Source organism: Stenella coeruleoalba (genome assembly GCF_951394435.1).
Source record: "Stenella coeruleoalba genome assembly, chromosome: 4".
Taxonomy (NCBI): domain Eukaryota; kingdom Metazoa; phylum Chordata; class Mammalia; order Artiodactyla; family Delphinidae; genus Stenella; species Stenella coeruleoalba.
Genome location: NC_137149.1, coordinates 15,109,213 through 15,125,101, shown reverse-complemented (window position 1 = coordinate 15,125,101; position 15,889 = coordinate 15,109,213). Strand labels below are relative to the sequence as shown.

General features: G+C 35.2%; 1 protein-coding gene across 1 annotated transcript in view; it reads right to left on the bottom strand.

Moving 5' to 3' along the window:
* The window catches only part of LOC307185613 (uncharacterized protein), a 913,805-nt gene that overhangs the window by 250,480 nt on the left and 647,436 nt on the right, over positions 1-15,889 (bottom strand). The window lies entirely within an intron of this gene.

Genomic DNA, 15,889 nt, shown 5'->3' with positions numbered 1-15,889 from the left:
GATAAAAATAAGGATGGGGGTAATATTAAAAATAGCAGCTAATTTATTTCAGTGTTTTTAGGCACTATCAGGCCATCATAGCAACTCTGATAATCTCTTACCAGAAGGCTAACTACCGTCTCACATTTACTGAATTTTTCTTTACTTGGTTTCTCCATCTCATGACCCTAGGCATTACCAAGGTTCTCATTGGTTGTGACTTTGTTTTTCTATTATTACTAGATTCACATAAGCTATATAAATTTCCAGATATCTATCAAAGAGTTATATAATTATTGATACCAATGAGATAACTGTGCCTAAGCATTGTGTCTATATTACATATCATTCTAGATTTATATCTAAAGTTGGGGTATAAGCAGATGTCATGCTAATAAATGATATTTAATCAGGTTAAGTTTCTGTTTTAAACACAGGGTCTTTGTCCAAAAGAAAAAGTAAGAGTGTAAGGAGGGATACATATAGTAAGAAAGAGAGGAAAAAGTCAAACAGGAATTATCCAGTTTAGATAGAAAACAAGAAATAACGGAAACTTCATAAATTAGAGTGCCAGATCTAGGGTTTTACATTTTAGTATCTTGACTGTCTGTTCTTTGTGTGTATGTGTTAAATGAATGCCAAGTGGTATGTCTTATCAAGAAACAACAGTTGTAATGTTATATGTCAGTTAAACCTCAGTAAAAAATAAACAATAGTGACTATTGAAAGATCTATGAAAAATAGAAAAATTATATATATTTCATTTATTTTATATTAGCATCAGTTAAGTTTATCTATGTCAATGATGCATCTAATTTCAAAAATTTCAGTTATATATATTATTACATAAGTCATATTAAAATGCATATACTTCACTTATTACCAAAATGTATACTATATTGATACCTATGTAGCATAATCTACAATTGTAACTTTTTACTTTAATATGAACATTGTCAATGTCCGTAATTAATTTGTTGACACTCTTGAGTTTTGGACTTTTTTGTTTGTTTGGTTGGTTGTTTTTGAGAAGTTTTTCATCAGACAGCATTTTTAATCTACTTAAATCTAAGTAATTGTCATTTTTTGTTTTGTTTCCTTTTCAAGGATCCTCTTATAGAATATAAAATAAGTATACTCATTAAAGTTTAAAATATAACTGTCCCTTTTAATCACTGACTTCAAAAATTTTGAAACTATATTATCAAGCCCTACACTAAAAGGGAGAGGCATATCAATCACAGAATATAAGAAACAGTAGAATGCTAACTAATCAAAGTAGAAAGAGTGAACAAAATAGATATTCATCATTTGGTAGCTATCACAGGAGTAGCTGATATACATAAGAATCATTAATGGATGCTAAAGCCAGTGGGTAAAAGTTTATGAGGTACAGCATATTAGAAAATATTGAAATATCACCCCACAAAATATTAGTCAAATACAAAAGGGAAAACAGTGCATTTATATTGGAGAAAAGGGATGGATAGCAACTAGATTAGGTAATAAAAGTTAATATCACAAGTAGTGAGACAGTGACGTCATGTGCCTCATGGTGGGATACACTGAGAAGAGCCCTGTGTCATTTCTGTGATATTCCTGCCAAGAAAGCATGGCCTGAGTCTGTTCGTGAAGAAGCATCAGAGAATCCCACATTGAGAGCATCTGATAGAATGAAATAATTACATTCCTCAAGACTATCAAGGACATGAAAGACAAGGAAAGATTTGGGAACAAATCAAAGATAATTTATGAGCCCTGATAGCTAAGTGCAGCATATGTTTCTGGATAGGATCCTGGGCAAGAAAGGAAAAAGAGATACTGCTGAGACAGTTGGTAAAATTTGAATGATAACATATCAACGTTGATTTCTTGATTGGGAGAACTGTATGAAGATGATGTAGGAGATTTTGTTTGGCAGAGAGAGAGAGAGAACAAATGCAGTACTGTGTTAGTTTGAGACTCTAAAGCATGGTATTACTTTTGCAGAAGAATTTTTTGTACTCAGGAGTTCTTCGTACTTAGAACTTATAAGTTTTTTGTACCATATGGCAAATTGTATGCAAATTTTAAACTATTTCAAAACATAGATAAAAATAAAGAAGGAAATTAAAAATAATAAACAAAAAATAATGAAAAATTCAACCATTCGTTCTGTCCCGTGAGATTTAGAATACGATTACACCATTATTGATCTGGATACTTGGCAAACAGAATATCTTTGAACTTTGTTTCATATTTTTATCTTTCCCATGCAGATGAAAAGGATGTAATTTTTTGCCACATATGTAACACCGTTCAGAATTTGGCTCTAGAGCATAGTGATTAGCTGGAAGGCCCACTGGAACTTAAGGAAGAGTCAGGTCATCTCTCTCCCAAGATAGAACTCAGTAAAATGAGGCTGACTGAAGCTCAGTAGCTGAGTTCATTTGTTTATCAAATATTGGCTGACTGATGCCTGACCTCTTGGAACTAGCTGAGTACCCTGGCTGACTGGTTGGCTGAACTCCTGGTCTCTCTTCCCTCAACCCTCCCCACCAACTCCTGCTTCTGCCTTTGCTCGTTTTGCTGGTTGGCTGCCCTTCCTGAGGCTACAGAGATGTTGCCAAAAGATTGAGAGCACCAGTAATGATAATAAAATTGACTCAATACAGGCAGAGATCTCAGATAAAAACAAGAAAAGCTCAAAGTAAAAAAGCATTACTGGACACGGAAATGTGTAGCAGCAAATCATTTTGATTGTTTAAACTAGTTGACCATGTTCCAATTACTATGAAGTAGGACAGCAGTGGCATAATTTCATATATAAGCCTTTTTTGGCCAATGACTTATTGCTTTAAACCTAGTAGTAAATTAACAAACTGTAGTAAGAGTAGAATAGAGAGGTAAGAAAAGATTTAAAATGTAAGAGGTAGTTTGTAGGTCTAGGCACTATGCTAGGCTTTTGAAATAGTCTTAGCCTTAGATATCCTTTATATAGTGAGGGGACTAAGGGCCATAAGAAAAGAGCCCATGGGACTTCCCTAGTGGCGCAGTGGTTAAGAATCCACTTGCCAATGCAGGGAACGTGGGTTTGAGCCCTGGTCCAGGAAGATCCCACATGCCGGGGAGCAACTAAGCCTGCGCGCCACAACTACTGAAGCCTGCACACCTAGAGCCCATGCTCCGCAACAAGAGAAGCCACCGCAATGAGAAGCCCATGCACCACAATGAAGAGCAGCCCCCACTTGCCACAACTAGAGAAAGCCCGCACGCAGCAATAAAGACCCAGCACAGCCAAAAATAAATTAATTAGTTAATTTAAAAAAAAAAAGGAAAGAGGCCAAATTGTGCTTGGGGTGTGTCAGATTGCACACAGACACACAACTTGGCAAACTGAACTCTCCTGAAAAAAATCTATTTATGATACAGTTCATATTGGACCAATGTGTTGCTACCGATTCTAATCAATCCTAAACACATTGACCTTCCAAGCTGAATGAACAATTAGTTATGCTTTCTACTTCATCCGATTCATGAGATTCTCAATCTTTTTATACAATTCTTAGTTATTCAACATCATATGACTACCCTCATTAATAGTATACATCTATGTGTTTGTGATGGGGGTAAGAATCAGGGTATTCCACATAATAGGTGCCTTATTACCTTGCCTAAATGGATATTTCACATTTTCTTTTCCTTAAACATTTATGTAGTTGCTTATCTGCTGGAAGTACAAGTTATTGTGATAATAAATGACAATGTAATTGATCATCCTTTCCTAATGACATATGCATTTTAATAAGTTTATTGAAAAACTCAAAGAGATTGCAGTTGTTATAAGCATTGTAATCATTCTAAGCGTCTGGGTTCAAATGAACAGCAGAAGAAGTTATTTTCAGACAGGGAGTCGCCTTAAATCAAAATATGTCAGCCATATTTTGAATGAAAAACAGCTACTTTGAATGAAAAACAATCCAGCCACTTGTTTGGCAAACTGGTTCATCAAGGATGAGAAAGAGAGGTCTCCTGAAGTGGATTGTGAAAATCAGGAAACTTCTTTGAAGTCACAGATTTATGTGTTAAGGTTGTAATACATTTTATATTATATCAACATTAAAATATTCACTCTTTTGTAAAGTTAACACTCTAGAAGATGTAACATAGTTACCCAGTACTTCTCCTAACCTACCACTCACTGTGCCACCAGCTAAGTTCACACTCCACTTTGAGAAGAGGAACTTTCTACAAAAAAGGAGGGTTAAAGTAATTAGGAAATATTTGAAGAGCTAATGTGATTTAGCACTTACTCAATCACATTATCTAAGGGACAACCTTTCTGCTTCTGCATAAACTCTTCCTTTTTACTTATTTATGCTCAGAAGGCCATAAAATTTGAGTGTATGTGTGTGTTATGTATGCAAATGTACCTCTCCCAGTAGTGAATTTGACTTGATCCACCCAATTCCATTTTACACCAAATACTTGACTTTGTCAGACCTAGAGAAAGCTAAATAATTCAGTTTATGTCATGAAACAGAAAAATAATCTGTATCCATCAGTACTGAGGATGTTCTAAATACTAAATGCTCTCAGAATGAAGAATGGTTTACTTCTTCCCCAGTTTTGTAGAAAACTTGCCTTTCTGAATTATTAATAAACACTGGATAAAGGCATTGCTGAATTAAAGAATCATTCAATAGATCTGAGTAGAAGTGTAATACAAATCACAGAAAACAGATCAACCAAAATAGCAAGTTTAGAAAATTAAAACTGCAGGTTTTAGTATCGCTTGCATATATGACTGTACCATACACATACAGCTATTTTCAACAACCAGTTGTAATAACTATTAACATAAGGAACTGAGCCAGGAAAAATAAAGTAATATTTTTTATATAGTCCAAGAATTTGAAAGATACAACATTCCACACAAACCATTTCCAATGATTTCTTAATTGTTGCAAAACAAAAAAAATGTCATTCTTAAGTTGCACAGTGTTCCTAAAGTTATTAGTCAATATTATTCAGTGTAAATCCCTGTAATCATCCTCAAAAAGGGTATGAATATTTTGGATAGCTAATACTTAAAATTGATCAGTGTGGCCAGCTAAAGGGAATAACTTGTGAGAAGGGTGGGAGACCCTCTTTCTACCCTGTTTAGGAAGGCTCTAGTACAGAACTATGTAAATCAATCAAAACTGTGAAAAGATATGGGTAAAATTATCTGATTCACATTGCAATATAAAAATGCTATATGAGAACTATACTGGGTCTAAAATTTCCCTGGTAATTTATAGAGACAGTGATGAGTGGACTGTCTAGAGAAAACTTTGGCTGTGTCCAAATCAGTTTGCAAATGGTCTCAGTAAAGATGAAAGAATGAACACAGTGGCAAGGGCAAGATGTTCACAGAAGCAAAGATTTTATTCCAGAAAAAGAAATAAAATGTCAGTGGCTGTCAGTAATCACTAAACGGAGTTTTCAAACTGAGTTCAATGTTAGTCATATGATGTTTGATACATGCACTCTACAGTACTTTGATTTCTTAACATAACTTAATGTTCTTCAATGTTTTAGCTATTCCTAGGAATACTATAAAAGGGAAATACATATTGGACACTCTTTATGTCATTTCCTGATTTCACACCTGATTTTCTAGTATTGTTTTGATTCTATTCTTAGAAGAGAACCAAAACCGTGAGACATTCTGAGCCTTATTTTTTTAATTAGTGAAACACTTGGTAAGTCAAATGAAGTTTCCTCTTATGTTGTTTACTTTAGCAAAGATATTCACTGGTAGAAGAAGCTTGGATATCCACGGTCAAAATATATGGAATGACCCCAGTGAAAGGCAGAAAAGTAAAACAGTATTAGTACTATTTCAGGTAGGAAGTTAATTTTATCTAGTCTTTGGTAAAATTGAATACATGGGATAAATAATTTTTTAAAAGAAATGTATTTCATTATTTAACTGGAGATTCTGTGGTGTAAGTGAATCCAGGAGTTTGTAAGATGTTATTCACAGCTCACATTCTCTACCTATCAGTTAGGCAAGTCTTCACCAGGTTGATAAGCAAATAGCTGATTAAAACTCAAGTTATATAAGACATGTATATATTCACAGCTTTGCAACATTAAGGATAAAATTTAGTTTTATAAGTAAGATTTTCTCAATCACTTAAAAAAAAAAAAAGCCTCCCTAGACTCATGAGCCCATAACTGAAGCACTTTATAGAAAATGAGCACCTCATAAGAATGAGGGGTTTGTTTTTTATCAGCAGAAAAATAAAAGAACAAAATATATTCAGTTAGCAGTCTAGAGTTCAATATAAACTTGGGCACTAAGAGTATTACCCTGGCTGGAAAAAGGGATTTTTTGGAACTTCATAAAAGATGGTCAGGTGCAGCCGAGTGTACCTGAATGTGAAAAGCATTACAAGTGTTGTGGGAGAGTAGGTGGTATTCCAAAAATGTAAATCAAGTGGCCAAGAATGTGTTTTAATATTTTTAATAGCCCTCGGTTTGTAATAAAGTTTTGAAGGGTGTGAGGGCTTTTTAAAAAATATATATGAAATTTTGCTCTTTAAATTCAAAGTCAGAGGCTTCCCTGGTGGTGCAGTGGTTAAGAATCCACCTACTGATGCAGGGGACACAGGTTTGAGCTCTCATCCAGGAAGATCCCACATGCCACAGAGCAACTAAGCCCATGTGACACAACTATTGAGCCTGTGCTCTAGAGCCCACAAGCCACAACTACTGAGTCTACATGCCGCAACTACTGAAGCCTGCACACCTAGAGCCCGTGCTCCACAACAAGAGAAGCCACTGCAATGAGAAGCCCGTGCACTGCAACGAAGAGTAGCCCCCGCTTGCCACAACTAGAGAAAGCCCACACACAGCAACAAAGACCCAATGCAGCAAAAATAAATAAAATAAATAAATTTATTAAAAAATAAACTTTTTTTTAATAATCAAAGTCAGTCACTGTAAATAATATGTAATGGCGGTGGTAGGGTTTGAAAATTGATTATTTTTTGTGACCTTTGGGGAAGATATTTTCAGTTATTAGCAGTGCATAAAATTGCTTACCCTTTCTCTCATTAACACATTCCATAAAAAATGCAAAATGGAGACTCCTATTAATATCTAAAATGATAAATTAAAATTTTCTTACCAATTTTATCCACAATCAAAATACCAGAATTTTTAGAACCTGCTTAAAATGTAAATACCAAAATTAAATATATTGAAGTACCAAGAGTTAATATTTCTATCTACGCTAAAAAACTATCCCAACATTCTAAAAGAAATCTTTTGGAGAATTTCTATAATATTACCCATAGTAGAGAGATGTGACTTTTGGTGATCCACTGAAATTTCTATTCCTTATTATTCATATATGAAATAAGAACTAAAAGAGTATGCCACAGTCATAAAAGTATTTTGCAAATACAAAACAATGTGAAAACTAATGTAAAAATTATATTTTCAAGTCATTTTTCAGTTTTAAAGATATGTGTTTAATCCACCAAAGCTCAAAACTCATAATATTTGTTTAGTTCAAAGCTTTAGTCAATGTTCAAGTTATAACACATGAATTAATTCAAAATTAGTATATACATATTTAATATTGATGTATAAATTAACATCTATCCACAACTGCTTGATTTCAAACATCTAAAAAGCTATATCTATGTGTAAAACTATAAAACAAGGTTTTTTTCCTTTTTGGTATGGGTTTACATTGTCTATTAGGGAAAAGAAAAAAAGAATAAAATATCAGTAAGGTAGAGATTATGAACATGATGGCAATATCATCACGAAATGTTATTTCTATATAAAGCTCTATAATAGTGCCTATAATTTTATCTTGCTTTCTTTTTAATTAAAATGGCAGTTCTTTTTCCTTATTTGTATATTTTCTTTGTCATATTTAAGCTTTTTTCTCCCAATAAAACTTATTTTGATTTGACTTTGTAGGATTCAGAAAATCTAAAAGTCAGATTAAACGTTTTACTTGGGGAAAAAAAAACCCTACAATTTTAAGAATAGAGAATCTATATGTCATCCCATCATAGTATTTGTCCATTAGAATATCTTTGAAACCATATGATTATCCCAATAGATGCAGAAAAAGCTTCTGACAAAATTCGACACCCATTTATGGTAAAAAAAAAACTCTCCAGAAAGTGGTCATAGAGGGAACTTACCTCAATGTAATAAAGGCCATATACAACAAACCCACAGCAAACATCATTCTCAATGGTGAAAAACTGAAAGCATTTCCTCTAAGATCAGGAACAAGACAAGGATGTCCACTCTCACCACCATTATTCAACATAGTTTTGGAAGTTTTAGCCACAGCAATCAGAGAAGAAAAAGAAATAAAAGGAATACAAATTGGAAAAGAAGAAGTAAAACTGTCACTGTTTGTACATGACATGATACTATACATAGAGAATCCTAAAGATGCCACCAGAAAACTACTAGAGCTTATCAATGAATTTAGTAAAGTTGCAGGAGTTAATACACAGAAATCTCTTTCATTCCTATACACTAACAACAAAAGATAAGAAAGAGAAATTAAGGAAATGATCACATTTACCACTGCAAAAACAACAAAAAATAGAATACCTAGGAATAAACCTACCTAAGGAGGCAAAAAGACCTGTACTCAGAAAACTATAAGACACTGATGAAAGAAATCAAAGACTACACAAACAGATGGAGAGATATACCATGTTCTTGGATTGGAAGAATCAATATTGTGAAAATGACTATACTACCCAAAGCAATCTACAGATTCAATGTAATCCCTATCAAATTACCAAGGGCATTTTTCACAGAATTAGAACAAAAAATTATACAATTTTTATGGAAACACAAAAGACCCTGAATAGCCAAAGCAATCTTGAGAAACAAAAACGGAGCTCGGAAAATCAGTCTCCTTGACTTCAGACTATGCTACAAAGCTACAGTAATCAATACATTATGGTCCTGGCACAAAAACAGAAATATGAATAAATGCAACAGGATAAAAAGCCCAGAGATAAACCCACACACATATGGTCACCTAATCTATGACAAAGGAGGCAAGAATATACTATGGAAAAAAAAGACAGTCTCCTCAATAAGTGGTGCTGGGAAAATGGGACAGCTACATGTAAAAGAGTGAAATTAGAATACTCCCTAACACCATATACAAAAATAAACTCAAAATGGATTAAAGACCCAAATATAAGGCAGACACTATAAAACTCCTAGAGGAAAACAGGCAGAACACTCTCTGACATATACCTCAGCAAGATCTTTTTTGACCCACCTCCAAGAGTAATGAAATTAAAAACAAAAATAAACAAATGGGACCTAATTAAACTTAAAGCTTTTGCACAGCAAAGGAAACCACAAACAAGATGAAAAGACAACCCTCAGAATGGGAGAAAAATTTTGCAAACAAAGCAACTGACAAGGGATCAATCTCCAAAATATACAAATAGCTCATGCAGTTCAATATGAAAAAAACAAACAACCCAATCCACAAATGGGCAGAAGACTTAAATAGACATTTCTCCAAAGAAGACAAACAGATGGCCAACAAACACATGAAAAGATGCTCAACATCACGAATTATTAGAGAAATGCAAAATCAAAACTATACTGAGGTATCACCTCACACCAGTCAGAATGGCCATCATCAAAAAATCTACATACAATAAATGCTGGAGAGGGAGTGGAGAAAAGGAAATCCTCTTACGCTGTTGGTGGGAATGTAAATTGATACAGCCACTATGGAGGACAGTACGGAGGTTCCTTAAAAAACTAGAAATAGAGCTACCATGTGACCCAGCAATCCCAATCCTGCACACATACCTGGAGAAAACCATAATTCAAAAAGACACAATGTACCACAATGTTCACTGCAGCACTATTTACAACAGCTAGGACATGGAAACAATCTAAATGTCCATCAACAGAAGAATGGATAAAGAAGATGGGGTACATATATACACTGGAATATTATTCAGCCATAAAAAGGAATGAAACTGTGCCATTTGCAGAGATGTGGATGGACCTAGAGACTGTCATACAGAATAAAGTAAGTCAGAAAGAGGAAAAACAAATATCGTATAATATCTCTTATATGTGGAATCTAGAAAAATGACACAGATGAACTTAACTGCAAAGCAGAAATAGAGACACAGATGTAGAGTATGGACATATGGATACCGGGGCGGGCGGAGGGGGAAGGGGGACTGGAATGAATTGGGAGATTGGGATTGATATATATACACTACTATGTATAAAAGAGATAACTAATGAGAAACTACTGTATAGCACAGGGAACTCTATTCAGTGCTCTGTGGTGACTAAATGGGAAGGAAATCCAAAAAAGAGGGGATATATGTATATGTGTAGCTGATTCACTTTGCTGTACAGCACAACATTATAAAGCAACTATACTCCAATGAATATTAATAATAAAAAAGAATATCTCTGAAGCAGTAAAATGAGGTGCTACTATCTTTTTCTAAAGACATGTATGCTAGAGATACATATGCTAAACAATGAGCTCTTTTTTTTTCTTTAAAATTAGTAGTCTAACTGATTACTTTTTCAAAATGAACTCAAAGCTGCCTGACTTATGATTCCAATTATGGCCCATGTAAAATAAACAAGTTATTGACTACACAGAAGATTTATAGTCATATCAGTGGAAGGACACCACATGGTAATATTAATGTTTGGAGATGTGCATTTCTCTTCAAATTTTTTGAATTTCACGTTAAATAAAGTGAGAGACTAATAATGCCACAACTGAGACTCGAGAATCACGTAATATAATAGAGTTTTGTTTTGCTTTGTTTTGTTGTATGACCTTAGGTACTTAGTAGGCATAACATTGAAGTATATAAAACCTAGATTTATGTCTTGATAGGAAAAAGTAAGAAGACAGATCCTCAAGAAAATGTACTTGCTGTCACAGCTTAGATCAACTTAGAAAGCAATTGTGAATATGGTTCTATGGAGGTGTCATTGAAGCAACTTGAAAACAGAATTAGTCACTGAATGCTAAGCATCATTCATTCATTCATTTATTCATTCAATCCTTTATTCAACGGGTAAATTGTTCAGCGCTACCAAATGCTTGCTTCTATACGAGGCAATATTTATACAGCAGTCACAAAGAGATAACTGTCTCTGCCATCCAGGCCTTTACAGTCTAATAAGGGAGACAGATATTAAAGAAATAATGCTACAAATAAGTATACACTTACTATTGTAAGCAAGACTGTAGGGGAAGATATTGACTGCTATGAAAGAATATAGACAGGGAACCTAAACAATTTGCCTAATCTTCAGCTAATGGTTCAAGGAAGGCCACGCTAAGGAAACAGCATTCAAGCTAGGGCAAGACAGAAAAGTAGAAGGTAGTCAGATAACAGTAGATGAGGAAGAACTTCAGGAAAATAATAACTTAAGAAAAAGCCCTGCAGCATAAGGAGCTTGAAATCCTTAAGCAACCTCAAGAAGATGAGTGGGATACTAAGATGTAAAGCACAGGATACTGGAGGTTGGCAGTAAAGCAGAAAGTAAACCTGGAGAGAGAAAGAGAAAAAAATAAGGAGGGAGCATGAAATTATGCACAGTCCTGTAGGACCTGTTAGGGATTTTGAGTCAAAAGTAACTATTGCCAGATTTTCAGAGGGGATGAAGTTATATTTGCATTTGAAATAAATCATTCTGTTTGTTCTGCAGAGAATGGATTATAGACAGAGATTGTGAAGCAGAAGGGAGACTAATTAGTAATCTCTGTAGTACTCAGGCTATAAGTCATACTGGCCAAGAGTAATAGCATCAGCAGAGAGAAGGAATTTGAGACACATTATGTGTGTAGACTTGTTAGGACTTGCTAACTTAATAGACATGAGGAAAAAGAGAAAATGGGGTCAAGACTGAACCCATCCCAGTATAAATGAAGTTGTTTGTTAAGACAGGAGATGGTGAAGGAGAAGCATATCTGAGGTAGAAAATCACTGACTTTTTGACATGCTCAGATTGAGACTGCAATGGATCGAATGATTGTGCCTCCCCAAAATTCATATGTTGACATCCTAATCCTCAATGTGATGCTATTAGGAAGTGGAGACTTGGGGAGGTAATTAGGTCATGAAGGTAGAGCCCTTTTGAATGAGATTAGCGCCTTCAACAAAGGGACCCCAGAGAACTCTCTCAACCCTTTGGCCATGTGAGAATACGAGAAGACAGCAGTCTGCAACACAGAAAAGGGCCTAGGACCTGTACTCCAAGAATTTGAGTAATGATGGAGAGAAAACAAAACATGATATAGCTAATAAAGAAAGCAGCATTGTGAGAAATAATCTGCTCAGGGTGAGGAAGATTTGATGAGGGAGGAGCTAGCAAGGAAAGAAGGCCAGGAGTTCAAAACTACAAGGAATCAAAGAAGAAGGAGAATTGTTGGATTAAAGTCCCGAGAAAAAGCTCAAAGCCTAGCTGAAGAAACTTCCTTGTGAAAGAGAAGGGAAACATCTTACTCTGCATCAGAAAGGAAAGAAGAGATAAAATGGAGGTTTTAGAGTCATTTCACACCCAGTAAAAATTATTTCCTTATTGGCTTCAGAAACAAGACTGTTTGACCTAGGAATGGGTAATAAAAGGGCTCAAGTGGGGAATGGGTGGGGTTTTTAACAGATAGTATAGAAAATGCAAAGGGTGAGTAAAATAGCCATCAAGCATCACTGAGGGAAAAAAATGGGGCTGGAAATCTGTATTAAAATCAGTCAGACCAATCTGGTTCCCTCTTCCTAATATTCCCAATCTTCTCAAAATCTCCTAAACATACCATATTGTTCAGCGTTCGCTTCTTTCAAATGTTTATTCAAGTTTTGATATTCACTTTTTTAGGTTAAGCTTTTCTAAGGCTTTATTTTTAGAGCACTTTTAGATTCACAGCATATTGAACAGATGGTACAGAGATTTCCCATATACTCCCGTCCCTCACATATGCATAGCCCCCCTATCATTAATATGTTTGTACTATGGTGGACACATGTCGTTATAAATTCGTTCAAGTGCGTAGAGTGTACACCAAGGGCAAAACAATGAAAACTAAAGACTTTGGGTGATAATGATATGTCAATGTAAGTACATTAATTGTAACAAAGCTTTTAGCTTTTTAAAGGCAAATTATTTCTAAAATACTCTCTCACTGACATATGATGGGACTATGCCTCTACCTCCCACCCCCATCCTAGACCTACTGAACCAGAAGCCTCAGGTCAGAGAGCCTGAGAAGTACCAGATGCATCTTTGATCAGACAATTATGAGAAACACATTTTATCCCAACAGGATTTTGTAAAAGAGCCCCAAACTTCATTGCAACATATCTTGAAATGTCTAAGAAGGCCAGAATTATAAAACTGAAAATATTTCCTGTGGTTATAAATTCTGCGATTACCATCAAAGTATAAAGGGAAAACTTGATACACTATAACAATCACTGCTACAGGCAGCCTCTAAAGTTCTTTAGCAAATACCAGACAGAGCTCCAGTACTGGAGAGTCTTCACTCTCAATTTCCTTTTTCTTTACACTGGGCTGTGGCACAAATTCACAGCAAAGTTCTACCCTATGGTCAGGTATGTGCTGTAGTCACAGCAACTGCTTTATGCTAAGTGAGGTAAGTCAGACAAAGAAAAGTACACTATAATACCACTTATAGTGGAATCTGAAAACGTCCAATCTATAAAAACAGACTAAGATGGTGGTTAGCAGGGGCTGGGGGGAGAGGGGATAGGATAGATGTTGTTTAAGGCTACAAACTCACAAGGAGTAGTAAGTCCTAGAGATGCGATGCATGGTACAGTAAATATAGACAATAATATTGTATTATAAACATCAAACTTGCTAAGAGACTAGCTCTTAATGATCACAACCACTAAAAAGAAATGATAATTATGTGACATGATAGAGGTGCTAATTATCACTACAATGGCAATCACACTACAACGTTTAAATGTGTCAAACTAACATGTTATACACCTTAAATTTACACAGTGTTATATGTCAAATATATTTCAATAAAATGTTTTTTAATGTTGGAAAACACATTTATAATTATAAACATAATGTGTATGGATGTAAGTATACCAAAGAATATTAAATACTTGTATTACATCTTTTCCTTTTAGCTTCTGAAAAACCCCTTTTTATATATTTGGATTTTGAAAAACCTAAAATATGGACGAATATATATACTTTCTCACGTGGAAATGTGGAATTCACACCCCTACTTCTAGTCTACTAATGATGTTTTTATGGTATTTTTTCAGCTGTCATGTGATTTATCGATGAAAATCACTAGCATCTGAAACCACTTACTGTCCACAGCATTTTTCAGTATGACTTCAGGTTATTGAGTTACTTTTTCAGGTAAATAAACCTAACGATGGAACCCATCTACACAAAATCTATTGCCACACTTAAGAAGTTTAAAAGATCCTACTTTAGCATGAACAACAGAAAATGGAAAGGAACATATCTAGAAAGAACAAATATGAAAAATAAGCAGTGTGGCTTTGAAGATTTTGTTTCATTGAATCCCATCAAATTCTGAATTCTTATGAAAATGACTGAAGTTTTTAAATATTAACATAAAACACACAAATAAAACTCCTGTTTATAATCTACATTGCATTATTTGAAATTATATTAATTCATTTTAAATTACAACTACAGAAAATTAATGTCCACATGTTTAGATAATTATCAATAATCAATGTCATTTCTTCAAGAACAAGGAAATCCAGGGTTCAGTTGTCTAAAATTCTAACCCATTTCTCTAGATATAATTCCCTAAGTGATAAAGGACACACATATACATTCTAGAGGATACATCAATCAAATTTACAAATGCAACCAATTGGGTCTTCGGTCCCAAACTTCTTTGCTCTCTTCTCCCCTGCTGAACTAGGGAGAGCACAGGGGCTTGGAGAGAAGTCTCCATGTTCTTCATATATGATAATAAGATAGTCATAGCTTAGCGTTGTGAGTATATCCTACAAGCCAGACCCTGCTTTAAGCACTTTTCATGTATTAATCTAATTTTCACAACTTTAAGAGACCCATTTTGCAGATGATAAAATTAAGGCTCAGAGGAATATAGTAACTTGCTCGAGATAACCTAGCAGTTGTGATAGACCTAGGATTTACATCCAGGCAGTTCAATTCCAGAGACCACATTCTTAACTATTATACCCCATTGTTTCTCTCCAGATAATTAGCCTAAGGCTGGGAGAGAAGGAACACAAAGCAATTCAAAGGAAGAAGTGTCAAGAATGCATTTCATAGAAAAAAGGGTACTTGAAACTCATAGCTCCTTTCTCTGAAAGTCCTATTCCCTAGCACCAGGGCCCAGTTAGAGCATGTTAGACCTTCCACTCCTTGGGAATAGATACAGTGGAAAGGAATAAAAGGAGATGCTCCATTATTCCATCTGTAAGGCATAATTTAAATCCAGTACTCCACGATATTTTCTCTAGTTACCGAAAATGGGCTTAATAAATTAGGTCTTTGGCCATCTAGAATAGCCTACCTCAAAGGAGAAAATTAGCTGAGGTTCAAAACTGCTTTCCTTTCAAACATTTGTCACTGTTCCTATGAACCAGCACTTCAAATTCTCATGGACGTTTGTAAATGTCCCTTTTTTTTTTTTTTTTTTTGCGGTGCGTGGGCCTCCCACTGTTGTGGCCTCTCCCATTGCAGAGCACAGGCTCCAGACGCGCAGGCTCAGCAGCCATGGCTCACGGGCCCAGCCGCTCCGCGGCATGTGGGATCTTCCCGGGCCGGTGCACAAACCTGTGTCCCCTGCATTGGCAGGCGGACTCTCAACCACTGCGCCACCAGG